Source organism: Scatophagus argus, chromosome 17, assembly GCF_020382885.2.
Source record: "Scatophagus argus isolate fScaArg1 chromosome 17, fScaArg1.pri, whole genome shotgun sequence".
NCBI classification, from domain to species: Eukaryota; Metazoa; Chordata; class Actinopteri; family Scatophagidae; genus Scatophagus; species Scatophagus argus.
Genome location: NC_058509.1, coordinates 18,500,898 through 18,522,871, shown reverse-complemented (window position 1 = coordinate 18,522,871; position 21,974 = coordinate 18,500,898). Strand labels below are relative to the sequence as shown.

General features: G+C 41.8%; 1 protein-coding gene across 1 annotated transcript in view; it reads left to right on the top strand.

Annotated features, from left to right (window-relative positions):
- The window catches only part of hivep3a (HIVEP zinc finger 3a), a 40,738-nt gene that overhangs the window by 2,807 nt on the left and 15,957 nt on the right, over nt 1-21,974 (top strand).

Below are 21,974 nucleotides of genomic sequence, written 5' to 3'. Positions count from 1 at the left end.
TTTTTGTCAAGACCCCAAGGTTTGAGCCGTTCCGCTTTTATAATGAAAGCAATATCTGTACATTTCCTGTATCGTCCTGACGCACCTCGGCAGACTTGACGCAGCTTGAGAAGCTGTGGCAGAACCGCAGAGAAGTGAAGTTGAGCATCCTGCAGGTAATGTAAGCTCATACATGGTGTCAGTGACGCGTTACTGGACATATTACCGTGTATTTTGTAGCTTTATTTTACTGTAGTATTTCACATGGTATGGCGGGATGGTTATTATTATTCAATGTGTTTTTCTTTGTCGCTATTTGTTCGGAATGATAATATAAAGATAGCTAAACGTTAAGATGGACAGCGTAACCAGAGGTAAGGAGGAGAGTTGTCTGGCTTCTGATATGTTTTTGGTTAACATATCAGAAGGATGTTAAGCTACCTGAACTGGTCCTGGGCTAGTCCATTCCCCAAACTGGCTTCATTCATTGTCTGTGAGAGGGAGGAGGAGGCGGTGAGCTGCAGCAAGTCAGGCAGAATGGTACATAGGAAGAAAGGAAGTATAGTGATTATGTGTTCAAAATAAACGTCTTGGTCTGGTCTCGTTTGGTAAAATAGGTACAATACAAAGGCGGCAATGTAAACAGCTGAGTTGGTTTTAAAAGTAGTTGTGTTACAATGCAGAGCGGGCTTCTTGGTGAAATGCTGGCATGAGTAGGATAGTTTGGTTTTGTGATGCGCTTTTATTTTGAAAACGCATTGTTTGGAGGCTTTGTAATTCCTGGTAACTTGACAGTGATTGTAGTAGCAGAACTGCATGGTTCGGTCTGTGGCACTACGTAGGAAAACTGGAGTAGTCTGCCTCTACGTTGCCGAAGTGTTGTGTTAATCGATATCGCACTGCTCCTGCTGTTGCTTTAAAACACCACGGTGCAAGCGTTTTCTGTATCAAATAACTGCAGCTACCGTCAGTTACCTAGTTACACCATTTTAAAATTCCCAAATGAGACAGGTGTGTGTCTTTTTGTCGTGGCTAGTAACGTGCTAGTAACGGCATGGCTGGTTATTTAATTGATTACACAGCGCGTTATGTTGCATTGGGCTACATCACCGCTATGCGCCCTGCTGGTCGCAAACCAACCTCCATTCAAAAAAATCTATTTTATTAACGCGTCTGCAAGCGCGCATGTCCGATAAGAAAATGACGTTTTATAATTAAATGTTAATTTTGTAAATATATAATCCCCAAAACTCTCACTTTTCTCCCCTCCATTTTTTCTTTATCCAGTCCAGCCTGAACTGTGCGCTTCTATTTTGCTGAAAAATAACTGTGAGAAGCAGGGTCCACATTTGCAGCATTTATGAACGCCGAATGTAAAAAAAAAGACCTTTAAATAGTTTTGAAATACCATTACTTGTTCTTTAATGCATGCATCTTGATGAGAAGTATATTTATACTAAAATGTATAAGTCATTCAACGCAATTCGGCTTATCCGTTCGTCACATGCAACAGAAAACGAAACCGATCTGCTCCGGCACTGCCTGCACATTACCTTCGCGCTGCTCGGACATTTCTACATAACCTGCTTGCAAGGGATCCAACATGACATCATGCGTGAGAAACAGGAGCGTTAGGGGCGTTTTTTTTTATTGTTATTATTTTTATTTTTTTCGTTGTTGTTGCCTCGGGGATCAGATCGCCGTTAATATTACATAATCACAACTGAGCTTAAATTGTTGGGTTGATTTGGATGTCAGTGTGGTGGCCAAGTGGATAAGCTTCAGCGTCCCATGACATAGTGGATTTCGGCAACCCCCGAGGTTTTACTATTTCCATCCCGGTTGCGATAAAAAAAACAAACAAACAAATAAACAAACAAAATATATATGTGAGGATGTGCCTGCAAAGAGCAAGGAAACGACCTACTGCACAGATGAACTGTGCAGCTCTATAACACTGCTCATTGCAATGATGTCCGCTGGATTAGAGGGCATGTGAGGACAGCTGTGGTTTGCAACATTGCTCTGCTGCAAAAACACTTAATACAACAGGCCCTTTTTTCATTTCCTCCATGTGAATGTGATTGGTTTATCATAAGCCAATTCCCCACAGGCTCACATCATAATTTGGGCGGAAAGTGGAACTCAGTCTGAGTCTTACAGGATTTCAGCATTGTTATGAAATGTCTGTTATGCTAAATATGGCTGCAAATGATCATTATTTTCATTATCGTTTTCCTGTTCAAAAACTCTTTATATGAGATCTTGCTAGGACAACAATAATGCATTTGTATGGTATATTGCTGCCACCTCAGCCACAATAAGAAAGATGAGATCCTTTTGGTGTTATGACAACAAGACATTTTTTATTATTGCTGTGACAAATTTTCTTGATTTTACTAGATAACAAATTATCATTTTTTTTCTTTCCACGTGCTAACAACATACCAACTTATATCATGAAAAGCAAAGATTGTTGAAATGAGAATAATTGATTTTATGAAATAATAAGACTATTTTGATAGAGTGATATATTGTTATTAGATTACATTCATTTAGCTGACATCTTTATCCAAAGTATGTATGCGTCTGATAACAGATACCGATATGGTTTTTCGGGGCCGATGTCAGTTATTAGCAATCAAGGTGCAGTGGTTTGCCCTGTCGCCTCAGAGGAAGAGGGTTCCAGCTTTGAATCCTGGTCTGGGTCCTTCTATGTGGAGTTTGCATGTTCTCCCTGTGCCTGCGTGGGTTTTCTCCGGGTACTCCGGCTTCCTCCCACAATACCAAAAACATGCACATTAGGTTAACTGGCTACTCTGCGTTGCCCCTAGGTGTACATGTGCACCTGTCTGTCTTTGAGCCCTGCGATTGGTCCTCCCGCCCGTAATCTGCTTGCCCCCCCCCCCCTTAGTGTCAAAATTTTGAATGACCAGTGCAGGTCAACAAGTACAGTTTGTTCAGGAACTGTACCTAAGTACAATTTTGAGGTACATTTATTTGATAACTGTGATTCATTAGATTACAGAGTCGGATTATTAGTACTAAATGTTAATCTACTATTATGAATGATAATTTTGAAATTAATTTATGTTATTGGCAATAGGGGAAAAAAAAAACAGAATACAGAAATACTGAATATTGTATCCAAAAACTGTATATAAATAACAAGAAAATATATCCTAATGTGAAAAGTATATTTTTTGGCAGGAAGCAAGCGGATACTTTCTGTCATGGTGACAGCATTACACATTAAACAGATGCGTGGAACGACTAGGCCACAGTCATCAGGGCGTATTCAGAGCAGAGTCTCGGTGTTTGCAGTACGCCTGGCGCTCTCACCCTTCACGTTGTCCTGCTTTCTCACTCTGTAGTGAAGGGGTCAGATTTTTGCCATTCTTCTGTCAGACCGCGTCCTCGACAGGGAATTTCTTTCCTCAGAGGCTCTGTGGAAAAGCCAGCGGCTGTGACTGTGCTTGTTTATTATCATTTTTCTTCCCTCTGAGTTGTCCTTCACCTCAGCACAGGGGACATAACAATCCACACTGACTGTATGTTCCAGCAGTCAGCTTTGACGACGTGTACCTGCATCGTCGGCTCACCCACATGATGAACAGGAGGCAGCTCCTGTTGTGGGATGGCTGACCTCAAATGACCTTTCAAAGCACAGCATAACATTTGTGAAATATTTCTTTATGCCATAAATCTGTATGCACACATATTTAAAGGGGCGCTCCACCAATTTCACACTTCAAGATCAGTTCGCTCGTGTAGGAGTACTTATTCAAGAGTCTGAACAAAATAACCCCGATGGCGTCATCAGGGTTATGAGCACTATAAGTCAGGATATCTCTGCTGTATTGATTTAAACCATTCTTGGTTCTTTGGCTTCATGCAGATGAGTTTCTGTCAACTTCTGTCCCTTCTCACATGAGCTATACATGCTTGCTTCAATCTGTTGTACTCAGATAACACAAGAGTGTTTTTCCCACAAGATAACAAACCTCAGGTGTTTCAACAGCCATTATGTTTACTGGATGTAGGTTGAAACATCATTTTGTTGTATCAGTTAATAAGTAAACATTTTGTCATCACTTTTACCCAGAAAGACTTCACCAAGCTCTTGCTGGTGCCTTCCAGTGTTTTAAGCGTAACCAAAAACCATCATCACGGCCATTATCGAGGTTATAGTTCCTGTTAGTTTGTTATGGATCCCTGTAGGTTAGGGTTGTCAATAGCAATGGTTCATGGGTGCTAAAGTAGGAGCATAATGGCCTGACTGTGGCACCGATAGGCCTGAAGCCCAAATGGCTTTCACTTGTGTTTGCCACTGGAGCCTGAATGGTGTGTGAGGTTTCTTGACACTGGACATGAGCAGCTCAGTTCAAAAGGCAGCCAGTCTCCGAGTCAACCCTGCCCAGCTCGTAACACGTACAGTGGCGGTATGGTAAACATTTATGCGGTGTGCAGAGTCTCAGAGTGTGTCCTTCAGTCCCACGACGTGCTCTCGCATTATGAAATGGCATACACTCTCGGTTTCTACTCCTGCCCTGTCAAAGGTTCGTCTGTTCAGCCAAGGGCAACAGAGACAACATTGATATTCATACAACCCGTTCCTATAGAGTCACCAGCGGGCGCCTCATCCCTCAAACGTCAGTCATTACAGTGTCCTTGGTAGCAGGTGAAATGTGAGGGCACTTGTATCTCTAGAGCTTCACTGACGTTGTCCATATCACTCGTCCTGGCACTTAGCGAACGGAGAAAAAGCCGAGCAGACGTACGAGCTGAACCTTATTGAAACATGAGGTGAACAAACCTCCAGGTGAGGATGTGGAAATGTATTTCCAAAGAACAAAGTGTTGACCAGTCCTTTAGAACCGGGCCAGTTTGAACCTTTTGAGGACGACAAGTGTTAATTCCAGCGTTAAGCTCATAAGGGCTGGGTATCCTCAGTTTAAAGTTTATGTTCTTACTTGGGCCAAAATGTTACTTGAGTTTAAATAGGATGCCAAAACTGAGGCTTTTCAGTGACTCCTTAGGGGGTCAGTACGCTTTTAAATGAAGTGCTAATAAGATGGAGGTGGGGGAGGGTAAGAAAATATTGATACAGTCAAGTGCCACGATATTATGTTTCATGATACTGTATCAATTCTCTAAAACACTGCAGCATTTAAACTTCTCTCAAAAGTCTTTTTATTTCCATCCTTTGCTCTACTACATTCATTACTTTCGCCTACAAGCAAAGTCTGTCAGGAAGTGTGCACCGTTATCCCCGTATTTAAAAGCGATCACAGGTCACTCGCTCTGTTTACCAGTGCGTGGCACTTATCGCTTTCCCGATGTGGTCAGTCAAACCCGGCCTTTATTTTGAGCAAGTTTTTCTTGTATTCGACAAAAGGAGTTCTGAAATGTTAAAACTCGGCAACCATGCAGAAATTGAAACGGAATTCATTTAATTTGCACCTGATCACAGAATTAGTTAACAAGTGCAGGAATCTGGATGCATGTAGTCCTTGACTGGTGGAGCCACCATCTCCCAATCCTCTGACCATCAACAAGTCCATGTGACTGCACTGAGGAGGAGGAGGAGGAGGAGGAGGAGGGGGGCTGCTCCTGTGCATCCCTGTGTGTGCAAGACACCTAGTCATCCAATCGCTGTCTATGGATTGGTGGTGGTGCGTCCGAGGCGATCCCTCCATCACCAGTGTGTAATAAGCAGAGTGTACACACATAATGAAGCCGCCTCTGTATGCATGGAGACCCTTCTTAATATGTGAAAAAAATATGCAGTTTAAATATTTGGGAAAATACTGCACCGCTGACTCTGGACCAGGCTTTTGTTTGTCAGAGGCACAATCGCTTTCTGCTGCCCCAAATAGCAACGAGTCAACCGTGCGTCTGACCACAATGCATTTTAAAAACGGCACAGCCCATGGGTGCAGACGTCGGCGCAAGCACATTTGCTCTTTACACAACGTGCGCTCAGGCTATGAAAACGACAACTGCGTCGGTCTGACGCTGGCAGTGACACTTGCGCTGCGCTGTGCGCCACTTTTCACGGGGCAGAAGATGGAGCCCATAGTGTTCTAATGTGTCCAAGTCTCTTCCTGTGATTCTTATGAAGCCCGGTCAGGACATCACAGCATTAATTCTTACAATCCTCTACAGTTACAGGAAGCAGGAAATGACCAGTCACCATTCCCTACTGTGGTTACTGTGCATAATGCTGAACTTGCATTATTCTTATTGGAACAAATCTCCTCTCAGTGCAATACATCATCAAACTCCATGTTCTTGTCTTCGAAGCTGTAAAATACCTTTTTTTTTCTTTTTTTTTTAAACTCTAAGCGACTATGGCTGTAATAAATCATAGATTTCGTGTGCAAAGCCTTGTTTTTATGATTTAAGATGTGTCATGCAACCAGCGCTCACATGCAAGTGAGAATGTGTAGTGCGCGCATATACACACACACACACACACACACACACAAGCAGATATGGGTGACAGCATTCCAGCAGGGGACTCCAGGGTGGCCCCGGTCATCAGTCTTTAGGACTTCCCCCATCCGCAGAGACACAAGCTTAAATGTCAGAACAGCCGTAAGCAAACAGATTTCCTCTCTGCCGGCAGCCAGTCTAAGACGACAGGAGCGGAAATTGACTCTCCTACTTGTTAATGAGAGGATGCGCTCACTTACATGTGTTTCTGTGTATGTTTGCGTCCTTGCCTTTCACTGAGCACAGGAAGGCGTGTTGGCACCAAAGCTCACACGTGTGCTTTGTGAACGCCTTATGCTCAGGAGTCAAATGTGGTGTTTACATGCAGTGTGTGTATGTGTGTGTGCGCGCTGAGGTGCATGGGAAGCGGAGCATGTGTGCACTCGCTACGACTTGTTAGGCCCTTGGCTGAGCTGCCGCCCTTTGCTGGAAGGGGTTGGATGCCGTCAGTGACCCTGGAGGCGAGCGTATGGACCCAGCTTGGGATGCTGTGTGAGGTGGAAGGGCCTCTGGTTTCTGTGACCCCCGCGGAGAGAGCAGCCTGTCAGGCAGAAGGCCTGTCAGCTGCACTTCTCATTCACAAATAATGGACACACACACACGTGCAACAAAACGTGCAAACGTTCATGTCCATCGCTGCCCCTGCTTTCTTGTAATTCACACAGCATCAGCATTGTATTAGATTGTGATTATGTCATCACTATGTCATTACTTTTCTTCTTATGGTTAGTAATATTATGATTAGCAGGTCTTTGACAAGTTATTGCAGGACACACAGGTGTAATTAATAACATGAATGATTTCATGCAGCTGAACCTGTTCCAGGGCCCTGACACTGTGTGCGACGGCTCATTGAAATGACTTGCTGCGACACTTCGTGGAACTACAATTAAATCATTTTCAATTATTCCTTTTCATTTTGTAAAACGGACAAAATAAGCAAATCAGAGTTGTTTTCTTTTACTACCTGTCAATCAGCTGACTGACTTGGAAGTCATGGAAGTTCTTTTCTGCCAATGTAATGGAAAACAAAAGATCCTGTAAATCATTAGCATTTTCTGCAGATAAGGTCTTAACATCTCAAAATATTGATATTTATTTTATTTTGAGATACTAATTCTCAAATACTAAAAAAAAATATGATTTTTTTGGCATACTAACTCATTATTTTTCAAAAAGTCCCCACTGAAAAAGCTCAAAAATGAGCTTCCATGCTTCAACATAGTTGTTTTGTTTTTTTTTCAATAGATTGTATGCACTAGATATATCTCAAATAAATAAATATCGGTCTTTAAAACTTTAAAAACAAAAGCTTCAGGGAAATAGTTACAATGTTGACTAGTATGGTATGTGTTATCACAGTATTTTAGAAGTCAGTTTTGAAAGCTTCATTCATAACTCTTTGTTAAAGCAGTATTCTTTGGCTTTTGGACACTTGGCCGAAGGCAACAAGCTGCAGACATTTTATTAACTTGTAAATATTTTACTGCTAGTAAACATTTACCTATTTACTGCATTTCCAGTCAACGGCCTGTGGGTTCATTCTTAGGAGTGACACCTTTCACATTACGCATAGTTATTTGATCCATTATTTATGTCAAATTGTTGACTATAGCAGCTTTAATTTAGTGTCGGCTCATGCATTATATATAGTGAACTTTCTGAGGAGAAGGAAGCTGACTGGGGTGCATCACACTGACGCACCACGCTGTGCGTCCTCTGCTTCCTCCTGTTGACATTGTCATCATCAATCAAGGTCTTGTTTTCTCCGAGCAGAACGGACTGTATGGTAGTAGACCGCGGGCTTTTGTGTTACGTAACAGCAGTTGTATCTCTTTTTCTGGATTTGTCCCTCAGTAGGTCTTTTGTCCATGATCCTCCTGTGATAAGAGACTGGTGATGGTCTTCACACGGAGCTACTGCTGACTCAGCAGAGCCCAGTATCACTTGCAGCCACGTCTCAATCATTGCTTTACATCGTGAGTATAAAATGTCAAAATATTACAGCTGCCTACAGTAACACTAGCTTCTCCCTGTGTCTCCGTGTGTGTGTGTGTGTGTGTGTGTGTGTGTGTGTGTGTGTGTGTGTGTGAGAGATATAGATTCTTGGACAGGCAGGTTCTTTGGCAGGCTGCCTCGTCCCTGTCTGTTGATCCACTGTTGGTGAAATAAGAGAACATATGGCTGCTCTCTCCCAGCATTACATCACCTTGAGATCCAAGCAGGTTGGTTTGCATTTTAAGGCCCACCTCGAGAAAACGGCTCATTTTATCTGGATTGGTGTCATCTGAACGGTGGTTCCACAAAAACTGGCAGGTTTTTTGTTGTTGTTGTTGTTGTTTTTATATAAGCAGGCTGGGGTGTCCTGTTTTGTACTCTGTATCCTGCTTAACCTAGCATACAGCCTAGCCAGATGCATCAGGCTCAACAGTGTTAGTATTGATCCATCTCAGTTATATCACATCACGCAGAGTTACTGCCTCCTGCAAGTGTTCAGGCTCCTGTTAGGACTTTGCATGTGGTTGTTATCAGCTATTCACTGGTTTCCATTAGCTTCCTGATTTGGCTTTTCTCCCTGGCTCTTTCCGTACACTCATGCACTGTGCACTCTCACTCCTCTGAAATGGGTAGTGATTCGGTTTGAAACATATACTCGATATGCCATCTCAGCCCTGGCCAAGTTATTTTGAATTGTAGAAATGAAGTATTGATATGAAGTATGAAGTCAAAGTTTAGTACTTCTCTTGGAACAGATTAGAATATATATCAAAATCAAACAGGAACCAAAATCTTTACTTTTTAAATAGGTAATTCCTCATTTATTTATTGAATATACTTTTGCCAAAGTCCTTCTATTTAAATAGCATTTCCAATTTGAGAATTAAAGTTCATTTTTGAGCAAGTTTAACAAACAAATCAAAACACAAGGTCCTCTTACCAGCTTCTTCTTGAGCTTTTTACTTGAGATTTACTTAGTTGTCATGGAGATGGATCTGCTGGCATGCAATTTTGGGCAGCTTTCTTGTCCACGTTAGCTAAAAGTTCTTTTTAAAGCAGTATGGTTAAAAATCCTAAAGTGTTCTGAATGAAATCATAACATTTACTTTTTGCTTGTCATGTGAAATTTGAACTTATGTTCAAATGTAGAAAGAAATAAAATGTCTAAATTGTATTGACCTGTGCGGATTCTGTAGTCATAATGGACAGTTTGAAGTAGTTTGCCTTGTGGTGCAGCAAAAGGTTGTACTCAAAGTTCTGCACTGAGGATTAGCTTGACCTATTGCTGATCAATAAACCAAGCCACTAAGTAAAAAAGGAGGAGAGCACAAGTGAGCAAAGCGATGCTGATAGTTTGATCACAACATCGAAGCCTATTGCTTGCCGACTTTGTCAGTCAGCTACGTTACTCTGCAACCACAACAGATCTTAGGACTCACCTGTAAGCTGAGGAAGCAGAGGCACCAGAAACAAGCAGAGCAACATCGGCTGTATGTCCTCGTCTGAAGTGCATCTCAGTTTGAATTCATTCCAACTTGACCTTTTGAAGAAGTGACAGCCCTAACAGCTGCTGAGGCAACAGTCACTTGATGACAGCTGAACTCCATGCTCTGACAAAGACCATGCAGTGCAGTCAGAAGCTCAAGAAAAAAGCTGATAACTTGGTTACTTGAGTTAGGACTTTGTAAAACAGTATCTCAGATGGTTGGTAAATGGTAGGAAAGGATTCTGTAGAGATACATTTTTGAATGACTCATAGCCACAGATAGCAGAGGCATGAGAAAATATCAGTACACTTGAGTATTGCGATATTTTCTTTTTTGATACAGTATTGATTCCCAGTCACACTGTATTGATTTTGAATGTGTGTGTGGCGGCTCAGCAGGAAGAATTAAGCACATATCATTAATATAAAGAACACAGGCCGATGAAACAATGTATCGCCTTCCTTACAGTATCGCAGTATATCGCAGTATATCAAATCGCAACCCCTGTATCACGATACGTTTTGTATTGCTGGATTCTTGCCAGAAAGAAGAAGAAAAGCACAGTATGATGTGGCCACGCTGATGATATCTAACTGCTGCACCTGAGTGGAAGCATACAGTGTACACTACACAGCCAGTTTTTTGTTTCTGTCATCGCTCTCGACCATGAGAAGCAGGTAATGATCGGTTATTGATATAGATTGAAAAAAAATCCACTTTGTGCATCTCTAAATGTTCCTTGTTAGTGGTCTGTCTCCAGCAGTTACTTGTTCAAGATCATAAATATTGACTCACAGTCTTAAGGAAATGTTACATATACATTTTGCTGCAGTATCCCTTTGTCATGATAGTGATGAGTGTATGCAAACAGTGTCACAGTTTTAGTAAGCGGCCTTACTGAGATCCACTTGCAACACCACCCCCAAAACCACAGACGCTCACAGAAACAACCAAACTTAGAATTGGGGTACGAATATAGCAAGTGTCTGGTCATTTTTCCTATATTTAGCATTTCGTCTATTTCTAACTTGTTTTCTCTTCATTCGCACAATGCCTCCCATTCTATGGCTCTTTGTGCCTCTTTCCTTGTTCCTGATTTGGTTTGCTGCTGCTCTAAATAAATGCTTTCCCCACCTTTCTATGAATGAACCTGTTGTCAGTGAGCCTCAGTAAATACCAATATAACACTATTTTCATTTATAGAGTTATTACCCTTGGTTTAGCTATAGGGTATACATTGGTTTTAGTGAAGATTAAAGAACAGAAAAGGAATCTCCAGTCAAATATTCCAGCTTTAATGGCATTATCAGAATTACTGTAAACTGTGTCATTATTTGAGAGTTCATAGACAGTTTGCAGCTAGTTATATGAATCCTTTCCTCTGCTGTTTCTATCACTTAAGGCCAGAAAGTATTGACTTTTATCAGGCTGTGCTGCTGACCAAAGAACTGCAGAAACATCAGCTGGTGTCTGGCACAGCTTTCAGAGGCCTGTAAGCAGGGTTTTTCCTGGCTCAAAATAGGGCTTTGGTGGTGGACCACCCATGCAGATCACTATGTGGAGCATTATTGACTGAAACTTTTAAGGGGTTGGTTAATATTTTGGTGGTCCATGTCAATGCACACGAGCTTCCTGTAGGTTTTGACAAGGATAATGCAAATCATTGATTGATATTTATTTCTGATAACGAGACATGTTGTTGAAAATTAGATATATGCAATCACAATCTTAAACACATCATAAAAATAAAATGCAGAGAATATTAATGATAGGACTATGAGACATATCACACAGCTGGACACTATTTCACTGGCAGATGATTTGTTGGCAGCTCTCACACATTGATTTGTCTACAAACTACAAACTCGTGAGTGTGTCACCAACACTCAGACTCACCCACTCACTCACTCAGATGAGCTAACTGAAACAAAACTGAAATAACTGCTAGATACACTAAGACAACAATTAAGAATTCATTATTACTAATTACTATATATTTATTTTTTGGGCAAAAAGCTCCTGAACAAATATCAGTCAGTGAGAAATGAGAACAAATAAATTTGACAATGTAATGTGTAACATGTCCTCAAAAGTGCCAAATGTTTCCATCAGTGTTCAAAAGCTGAAAAATCAAATCTTATTCAAGCTAACGCTGCATTTCATTTGGACAGAGAGTCAGAGAGAAAGGAAGTTGGTGAATGTGACTACACATAACGTGAATACAACTTTAAAACATTATCTTGTCTGTGGACATTTCTGCATGAGTCATTTCAGATAGAGTTTCCTCAGCAATAGTGGTTGTTTAACAACAAAGACAACAACTGATCCTCTGACATTTACGTTGGAATATACCAGCTATGTCATCTAAACTGAAGTGTTGACCAGCTCTCAGTGTCTACTTTGGCTGTTTGCTGTTTGTAAAATGTAAAAACCAAACCAAAAAACATAAAATACAACTTATCCAGCATAATCCAGGTCTCAGAAGTCCAGAGATCCTAAACTGATTTGTTTAGACTTTATTTACACCCTTTTTTAAGCCGAGATCTTTACTGCAGCTGCTAAGCTAAAATCACAAACCTCATTGGTATGGAGTCGGCAGTATGGAGCCAGTTTAGTTTTATTTTATTTTATTTATTTATTTTCTGAAAAAGGCTCCAGTTTGTTCAGTTGTTTAGGAGAATGCTGCTTCGCTATTTTGTGAACTAAATAAAACTTCACCCGACAGCAACCGCGACACTTGACGCCATTAAAACATACACACTGGTACTTCTAGTTTGTTTAGGCTCAACAAAGACTGAAGTACAAAACGATGATGATGTGTAGGTGCATTATGGTCATGGTGCTGTACAGTAAAAATTTTGTTAACTGCACCTCGAGTACACACAAAAGCCTCTTTGATCCATAAAGGTACATTTGTACATACATGGAATTGGTATGTTATTGGAACATTTGGTAGTAGGGTTTGAACCAGCGCCGCCCACCACAGCCGAGCTCTGCATAACATCTGTCAGCATGCTCTGCTGTTGGGATGTCAGGTCGTCCTGCAAGCGGAGCAAGCTCAGATGACTTTTTCTCTCCGTGGACTCTATAAATTGCGGCAGCGAGGCCTACCGTGTGTTGGTCATACTGCTGTTTTCTGTGGCCATCGGGGCACGTTGAGGTTGAGAAGGGCATCTGTTCTGTTCTAGTTGTTGGTGGTATGGGTGGAGGGGGGGAGCTCTCTGGTCTGTCTGTGGCCGGCCGTCTGGAGGGAGGCACGGGGACCTGTGGTTATGGTTATATGTTGGGATTTATTACCCGGGTTTACCCACATATGCACAGACATACTCATGAAAAACATACACATCAACCTCCTCGATCCAGACACAGTTATTTTTTATAGCCAGGTACACACACTTCTTCTTTTTCTATACTCTGAACCTACAGTGTGTACTTCCATCAAACATGTGCATTTTCAACACACAGTGATAAATCAGGTAGTACAGGATCACATGGTAAAGACCACCCTGTACTGTAGGGGTTAGTGGCAGAGATATATTCTGCTGTCGGTGGTATTTAAGGGCCATATGTGAAGCCCTATACTGCTGGGATGCTAAGGAGGACATTGCCTGTGTTTTCTCCCCCCCCCCCGACAGGTGGCACAGGGCCCAGAAACACCCTCTGTGGCCCTGCAGGATGGATACTCCACCAAAAACTAACCATGGTCATACCAATATATGTGTCTGCCAATATTGGCCTTTTAGGTAAATCTCTTTAGAAGTTACAGATGAAAAACAGTTCCCATAAACACCACAACTTGCTTGAGACATTAAGTTTTCTTCAGAATCAGTGTATTCCAGTGACAGATGTCTGCATGTACATGGGGTCTTTACAACGGACCAGGGAATCCTAATACCTGACCCAGCATTCTTTTTGTGGTACCAGTTTGCCAAAATGTGAAAAATTCACTTGTCTCAGTTTTGTCTGAGGGGCAGCCCGCCGAGTCTGCCCTTAAAATCCCCTGCTTTAGACCATCCCTTTGAGGGATGTTTATTAAAGTCACATTTCAGCATGGTAGCTTAGTGGTTTAGCACTGCATGATGGTCCTGGCCGGGTCGGGGCCTTTCTGTGTGCAGTTTGCATGTTCTCCCCATGCTCATGGGGGTTTCCTTCAGTAAACCAGTTTCCCCAAGCATCAAAACATTCACATTAGGTTAATGCTCTGGTCAGTGGCTTAGATCTGGAGTTGGCGCTGTACAGTGGCTGCCCACTGGTCCTCGGGGATGGGTTAAATGTAGGGAACAGGTTTGAGTATGTTGTACTGAGTGTGATTGTATGAGGCAAATAAGGAATCTTTGTTTGTAACACACTCTTTCTGTTACAAAGTTGTGGTCGCTAAGGTCTTAAAGATGATTGACTGTATGAAAAGATGAACAACACTTCTCCACTTCCTCATATTGTACAAAAATACAAGGTTACAAGTGCTACCATCTTGTTCTGGTGACATCATATGAAGCCAGAGTCTGCACAGTAGCGACTGAGAAGTGCAGTCGTAGTATCAAGTTCCTGCCCATACATCTGCCCAACTCAGTCATGAGAAGCTCTCAGCTTTCAATCAGGATGTTTCACCCCTTTTATTATACCATTGAATAACTAATTAAAACCCAACTAGATTCTCTGGCTTCACTTTTGGGGAGTGCTCATGTCGTATATCTTTACATAGCCAATGGCCATAATACTGAGTCCGGTCATTTTCTCATGCACACAAACCAGGGACAACCACGCCACCAAGTGACAGTCCTCATGCTCTTCTTGGGCATATAGCAGCCATGTGTGCGTAGCAGAAAAAGTGCTATACCGTACTAGCATGTATAAAGTGTTTCTTCACCCAGCCAGAGGCATTAACAGCCTACTTTGCTCCCAGGCTTGAGTCATGTGCTCTGTCCCCTGTCTGAAGGTTATTTGTCCGGGCCTTGTCCCACTAAAGCCTGTTCTAATGTAGATCACTGTTAGAAGTTACCCCGGTGATGAGATTGACAATACAAAACACAATGCTTTACTGTAAAGAGGTCTTGACATATTTTAAGCATGGTCATCCATAGATGATGATTTTTGCATGCACACCTGCCTTTGTTGTGTTGCAGTTTTACAGTAGATCAGAGGCAATGAAGCAGGTGCTGCTGATGATGATTATTATACAGTGTGTCTACAAAGTACAGTACAAAAAACCCCTTTCAATTTCAGAAAAGCATTATTGTGTGCCTTTAAAGACCCTTTCTCCTCTCCACAGGTGTATGTCAGCTTTAGAAATAAAATGCTAAAATTAGGCAGATTTACCCTGTGCATTTTTTAAATAGCCCATCTCTTCTGTTCAGCCGCGGCTAAATGTTAATGTATTGTGTAGCTTGAGGTGCAAAAATGATTTCACAGTGTTGTTGGGTTTTAGGGAAAAGAGGACAGCGTTGCGAGACCTTATCTTTTTGTTTGCATCCCTTCCTCGTCCTACATTCCTTACAAAAAGAAATATTCCTGTTGAGGAAATGTGTTTGGTAGCAGGATGTTCACACTGTGACAAGGCCATCCAGACAAGCCCCAGCTGCACACAGGCAAACCTCCCCTGTGAAAGAGCTCAACACTGGCAGCTCTGTCACCTCCAGAAAAGCTGACTAGTGGAGTAAGACTGATTTACTGAGCCAATATTAGTCTTCATGTCATACTGAAATAATACGACAACAAACCAAAATATGTTGAAAGCAAAGCCCACCTTTATTTTAAGCAGATTTAGGCCTCAATAAACAGCAATTTGTCAAAAGTGGAAAGGTGTTTAAGATGTATAAAAAAAACTTCAAATGACAAAAATACTCAAACATCAAATGTTCAGCGTTTTTCACACAATATGCAAATAATATAAACGATCTGTTCATATACACAGACCAAGTGCAAATTCATTGCGATGTCACCTACTGGTATGAGGGTTACTATTTGGAAGTCCTGAGTTTTAAATTGCGACCAACAGCGTTTTTTGGAGCCAGAAGTGACCATATTTAGACAAAAGGGTGGAAGTGAGGAGGATATCCTCCTCATCCATGTTTTACACAATCAGTATGATATCAACAGAAGTGCAGTTAGTCCCAGTGAGGATTTAGTAAGTGACATAAAAATTATACTAGTCATTTATATATTAAGAAGCAGTTCAAATTCAGAGCCAGTTCTCAGTACTCAACCATACCAATGATACGATGGGTGAACCGTTTATTTTTGTTCTTGTATCAGGGTCGAAGATTTTAGCACCTGTGATGGGAAGCAGTGTTGCCTAGTGTTGCATAAACCAACATACAGACAAACAATCCAAAATTAGTGTATGTTTGGACGCTATTGTTATACAGACTTGGCCATCCAGGACTGAGTTTGCCATGTATTTGAATTTGAACCAAGTTGACTGCAAGGGGTTCTTAATACAGGCCAGTTCTTGTTATACAGTCTGTACAAAGGCAAACTATGTGTCCTAGCATGTAAGGAAATAGGTTATTGTTGGTGTACTTTGTACAGTAAACAACACCAAACTTAACTCAACAACAGAAAAATAACACGCAACCATCCAAGCCACAACCAGATGAAAATTACTGTTTGGTTCCAGGTTCTCATTTGTGACATTTTGACTTTTTTGGAATCACTGATTGTACAGAGCGCTAAATTATTAGCTATATTATAAATGTTAGTGATTATTAGCTATCCAGTTTATTGGTATCTGGTAGCTTCTTGTTTTTGATGGAATTTATTGCTCCTTGTTAACTTTCTTCAAAGTGTGACATGCAAGAATCCATAACCGTTATCTGAAAATTTGCATACAGCCAAACATTTCATCAATACAGCTTCTGACTAGCGAGGATAGTTCAAGTGACTGGCCGACAAATCGTGCACATCCCTTATTTCATGCCCGCTCTTCCTCCCACAGTCACACAGCACTTTTTTTTGCAATATTTTGCTTTTTTTTTTTTTCTTTTTAAAATGCATTAATGAGTTTATTAATCCATAAATGCATTTAATACTGAGTGTGTCTGAGAAAAATGCAGGTAGTATTGTATGTTAAAATTACTTCCAAACTGATGATCACTCATCAGGAGAGGCTGTACGTGTGACTTTTAGGGTCAAGTGATGACAAAGAATTGTCTAGCAGCCGCCTTAATCCTGAAATGTCAGTATCAGAGCTGGCCTTTACGTATACCATTTTCAAATGTGGAGCTGGAGTCACAAAGACTCTCTGTTGCGTGGCGCAGGATGGACACCCTGGGCTCTCTTCCATTCCCCTCTCAGCTTCCCCTTTTCACGCCTGCCCAGATGAGCGGCTGACCGCCTGCCTTCATCCCACCGGCTGGTGTTCCCTCAATGCTCCACATGTCTACAAGCTTTCAGGCTGCTGAAAGACGTCAGTTGGCAGAGAGTAGGGGGGGTGGGGGTGGGTGGGTGCACAAACCCATGGCATAAAGGAGCAGAGAGTGATGTCAGAGCTGCCTGGACTCGTTTCAGCCGGCACCAGTGTGTGGACATTCTCCAGAGCAGCTCTTAAAAACTGGATCCCTGTGCTCCTTTTTTTTTCCATGCAGGTCCTTATATGCTTTCAAATTTTCCAGGGTTTTCTCAGAATGCAGCAGCAATAGCTTTCCACCTATGCTGGAAAAGGAGACCTGAATGGAGAAACTGTGTTTTAAAAATATGAAGTAACCCCCTCCACCCTTTCTCCCAGTTAAATTAAAACACCGACCACTCACCCAGCCCCTCTGCCTCTCACCGCTTTGCCAGCTGTGCAGCCCGCGACTACTGCCAAAAGAAACACAAGCTTACGTCAACTCCCAAATAAGGAGCTGCTACTTCACTTTGACCTGGAAGACACACGTGTGGGGGGATGGAGGTGGAGATAGACGGGGAGAGAGTGTCCCCTCCTCCTCATTCATACGCATAATACACTCAGCTACCTGTTTGTCAGTCCAGTGCACGTAGAGCGGAGCCTCGATTACCCCTCTCTTCTCACCATCACTCTCATTCATCCTTTCTCTCTCGCCCCCTCTCTCTCTCTCTCTCTCTCTCTCTCTTCTTCCCTTCACCTCTCTTTGCTCTCCAGTCATTCACAATCGGAGGACAGCACCACCTGCTACCAGGTAAAAAAAAAAAAAAAAAAAAAAAAAGGACAAAAAAAAGAGAATCCATTGATATTCTTTTTGTCATCTGCAGTGATGTTGATGTGTGTCAGTTGACGTGATTGAAGTGATGTGAGGGGATATTCTCCATTCAGATCTTTGTTATTGCAAAGAGGCTGCTTCATCAGTGAGCCAGTGAGTGGTGGTGGTGGGGAGGGCAGAGATCATTTGTGGAAACATACTCTGAGCAACCTTTGAAATGAGCTGGATAAATTTGCTGTTTCATGTTGTAAACAAACTCAGGCAGTGCAGCTTCTGCAGCAAGGGTGTTTATGCTGTGTGTGTGTGTGTGTGTGTGTGTGTGAATGGAGAAGAGTGAGAGTGCGTACAGTGAGTGGTTCGTGGGTTGTGTATGTATTAATGCTCACAGCTCAGACTGGGAGTGAATGAGCTCCCTGTGTTGTGCATCCTACCTCCTATGCTTGGCATGTGTGGACTGGGGTGCACTCTAGAGGTGCACACACACACACACACACACACACACAGGATTGGCTGTGTTGGCACTGACTCCCAGAGGGCACTCCTCTGTCCCTAGACAGCGCCACTGTCGGGCTGCCGATGAAGCTGCGCTTTCTGATTTGACAGCATTGATCATGCTCAGCTGACACTGTGGTGGAAAGACAACAGAGGAGGGCATTTGTTGCTTTGTTCAAATGAGTGTGCAAGATGATGACTTAAGATGAAATAAGTCCAAAAGCAGCATACTGTTTTAATTGTATTTGATCATAAAATTATTGAAAATTAGATGCAGTAAATGTCATTGTATTAGTTGGAACATAATTTTAGAAATTACATCTTCAGTAGTTTAATGTATATATTTTACACATAAATGTGTTTTTTAAATGTGCCTTTTGGACTACTGGACTCTTTTCACTTAAAATGTCCTTTTAGGACAAGCTTAGTCGATTAAAAAGAAGGGTTTAAAATTACTTATGTGGTTGAATTGTTTAGAGTAATGTAGTTTTTTTTATGGAGGCTGGTCCAAGGTTCTTTGTCATCCCCATGTACAGTACAGTAGGCATTTCTGCTTCCTCCTGAAAGAATGGAGAAGTGTCAGTGTAGTGCGAATTCAAGACTCCCAAAGTATTGATTTTTTTTTGAGACGCGTACCGTTCTCTCCTCAAAAAGCCGTGGCTTCTAGGAGGGAGGCACCTTCGCCTGCTTCGCTCTCTCCCTCTCTCTGTAGTTGGTGAGGATGCTGGGAGATAAATTTAGCCCTCCAGCTCTCCTTCCATCTGCTACCACATGGTTTAGGGCCGTTACCATAGGAACCACCGCTGGGTGCCCATTAGTGTGAGAAGAGGAAATTGACAAGATTTTTAAAAAGCCATTTATACAATATTCTCTTTTCTGTGTGGAGTGTGAATGGATGCAGAATTTCACCATTTTATATAAGAGAGTTTCTTTTTTTTTTCTTTTCTTTTTTTTTTTCTTTTTACTTGTGATGATGTGTTGGAGCACCTGCACATTCTGAGCACAGACACTGCTAATATGTACACTGCAACTATTAGACAAACACAACACAACAGAGAGCTACTTTTTTATTGTGTCATTTTATACTAATAGCTTGCTTACAGATTTTTGTTATGTGCACCAGATACAGTATATATTTGTATTGCCCACCTTGCTCATATCCTTGTCTTGTGCCTTATTAAGCTGGCTGTAGGCTAATGTTAATGTAATTCTCGACACTGACGGGAAAGCCCAGGTGGGATTAGTAACAACCTTAATGGGTACATAACATTAAATTAAGCGGCTCTCAAGAGTTTTAAAACGTTTTGGATTCATTTTGTTAGAATTTGTAATTTTATTTATAACAGGTTTTATTTTTATGTCATTAATAATGATAGAGGAAGCAAATAATTAAAAAGGATCCAAGTTGAATTTTAGTGATTCAGCACCAAAGCTTCATCAACCACTGCATTAAGATGTGCCATGAACTTGCTATTGTGCACCCTGACTCTGTGGTAAGGCTTACAGGAAAATGGAACAAGGCCATTGGTTGTATAGAAACTGTCAAACTTCCTTCTGAGAAAATGGTCTGGGGTTCTTTTGTGCGAAATTAGTTAAAAGAGCTCCCTGCCCATTTAGTGCTGCACTCCTCTTACACTGTTGAAATGGACAGTTTATAAAAAGCATCAAAATCAATGCAGCAGAGCCAGAGATTTCATCATGCTTCTGTCTTATCAAATCATGGCCTACATTACCCAGAATGCAACGTCACTCCTGACAGTTTGGTCTCACATTTGGGTTTTTTTCTGCTCGTAGCAGCTAATGTAGCCTCAAGCTGCTAGTGTTAAGCAGAGATGAGGAGTGCACTACAGACGTCTGGTAAGCCCACTTCTTTCTAAGTCCACATCCACAGATTGTTTCCATTTTCAGCCTTGTGGTCTACAAATGCAACACGACGCTGACAGTCAAGTGACCATTTGAAGCAGTTTAACAGATTTCACACAGCCACTTCTGAGGTCACAAAAGATCGTGTACAGCTTCTTTTGACAAAGCAGTACTACTTTAACAGTGAGAACATTACACCTAGATTTGTGTTTGCTATCACTGCCTTGCTGCAGTTCAGCCAAGAGAGAATCGCTGAGGCTGGAAGCCAAGGACAAGGGGAAAACAGGACCTGTGAGGAGAGAGGGGTTGAAGGAAAAAAAAAAAAACCTGCCTGCTAGGTTCATCTGCACCCTGAGAGGTGCAAATGAATAATCTTGCGTTAACGCTGGAGGGTGTGACACATGCAAGTGTAAATGAGCAGATGCATTGCATGATTTTAAAATTGTCACTTGGTTTTAGGTACCAGCTCTGTACTGCAAACGCTTCACCCGTTGTCACCCTCACGCAGGGTATGCAGGGTCTCACAGTCTGAGCTCTGAGGTGTTATTTTCAGAAAGATGACTGAGTCTTTGAGTCTCCTGCAAAAGCTCTTAGTCCAGTTACACTACCTGTCTGACCTACATTTACCACTTACTAGTCCGACTGCAGGAGATTTAGGCTTAGAACATCTGAATGGTCTTCTGCATACAGATATGCATACCATATATAGTATGCCTGAGGTTGTCATACAGAAAAGTAGTGTTGGTTTTAGTATTCCTCCAACCCTGGCATGTGTGCTCTTCCCACAAGTTAAACCAAAGATGGTTATCAACCTGTTATCAGTAATTTGGATAAAATCCAGCAGCTTTGCCGTCTTCCACCAGAATGTGGGTGTAGAAACCAGCTGGTCAGTGCGTGGGATGCCTTGTTTACTGTTTCAGTATGCTGGCACAAAAATCATTGGGATTTTTCTTCAGTATCTCCACTGAGTCACCTTGTGTATGCAATAACAGACATCCATTGCCTTCATTTGGTTTGGCCCTTTTAAGTGTTGGAGTCAACATTCATTAGATAAATGTATCTAGTTATCAAGTTAGAAACTAATGGAGCTGGTAGAACCATTGACATTTGCTCTAATGCAACGGTACTGTACTGCACAGCTGTCTGGTGATCATTTGGAGGACGCGTGGTCTGATACTGCACGACACAACATGTCAAATAAGCAACATTAATCAGAGCGTGTTGAGGCACTCTGTGAGATTCACATGCTACAGTCCCTTAATTCATCCCAATGTAATTAATAATGCAAGGAAAACTTCAATCAAAGCAAGACCATAAAAAAGGTGCTCTTATAGCAACACATTTTAATATAAGTAACTCCTTCTCCACCTTAACCTGGTGGATCTCATATTTCCTTGTGAAAATGACAAACTCTTCATTGGGTATAATTTCTTTTGGTCGGTCTTGCAGTGAGAAAACCTGCCTCATGTGGGAGTGGGAGAGATATGTAATGCTGTCTGGC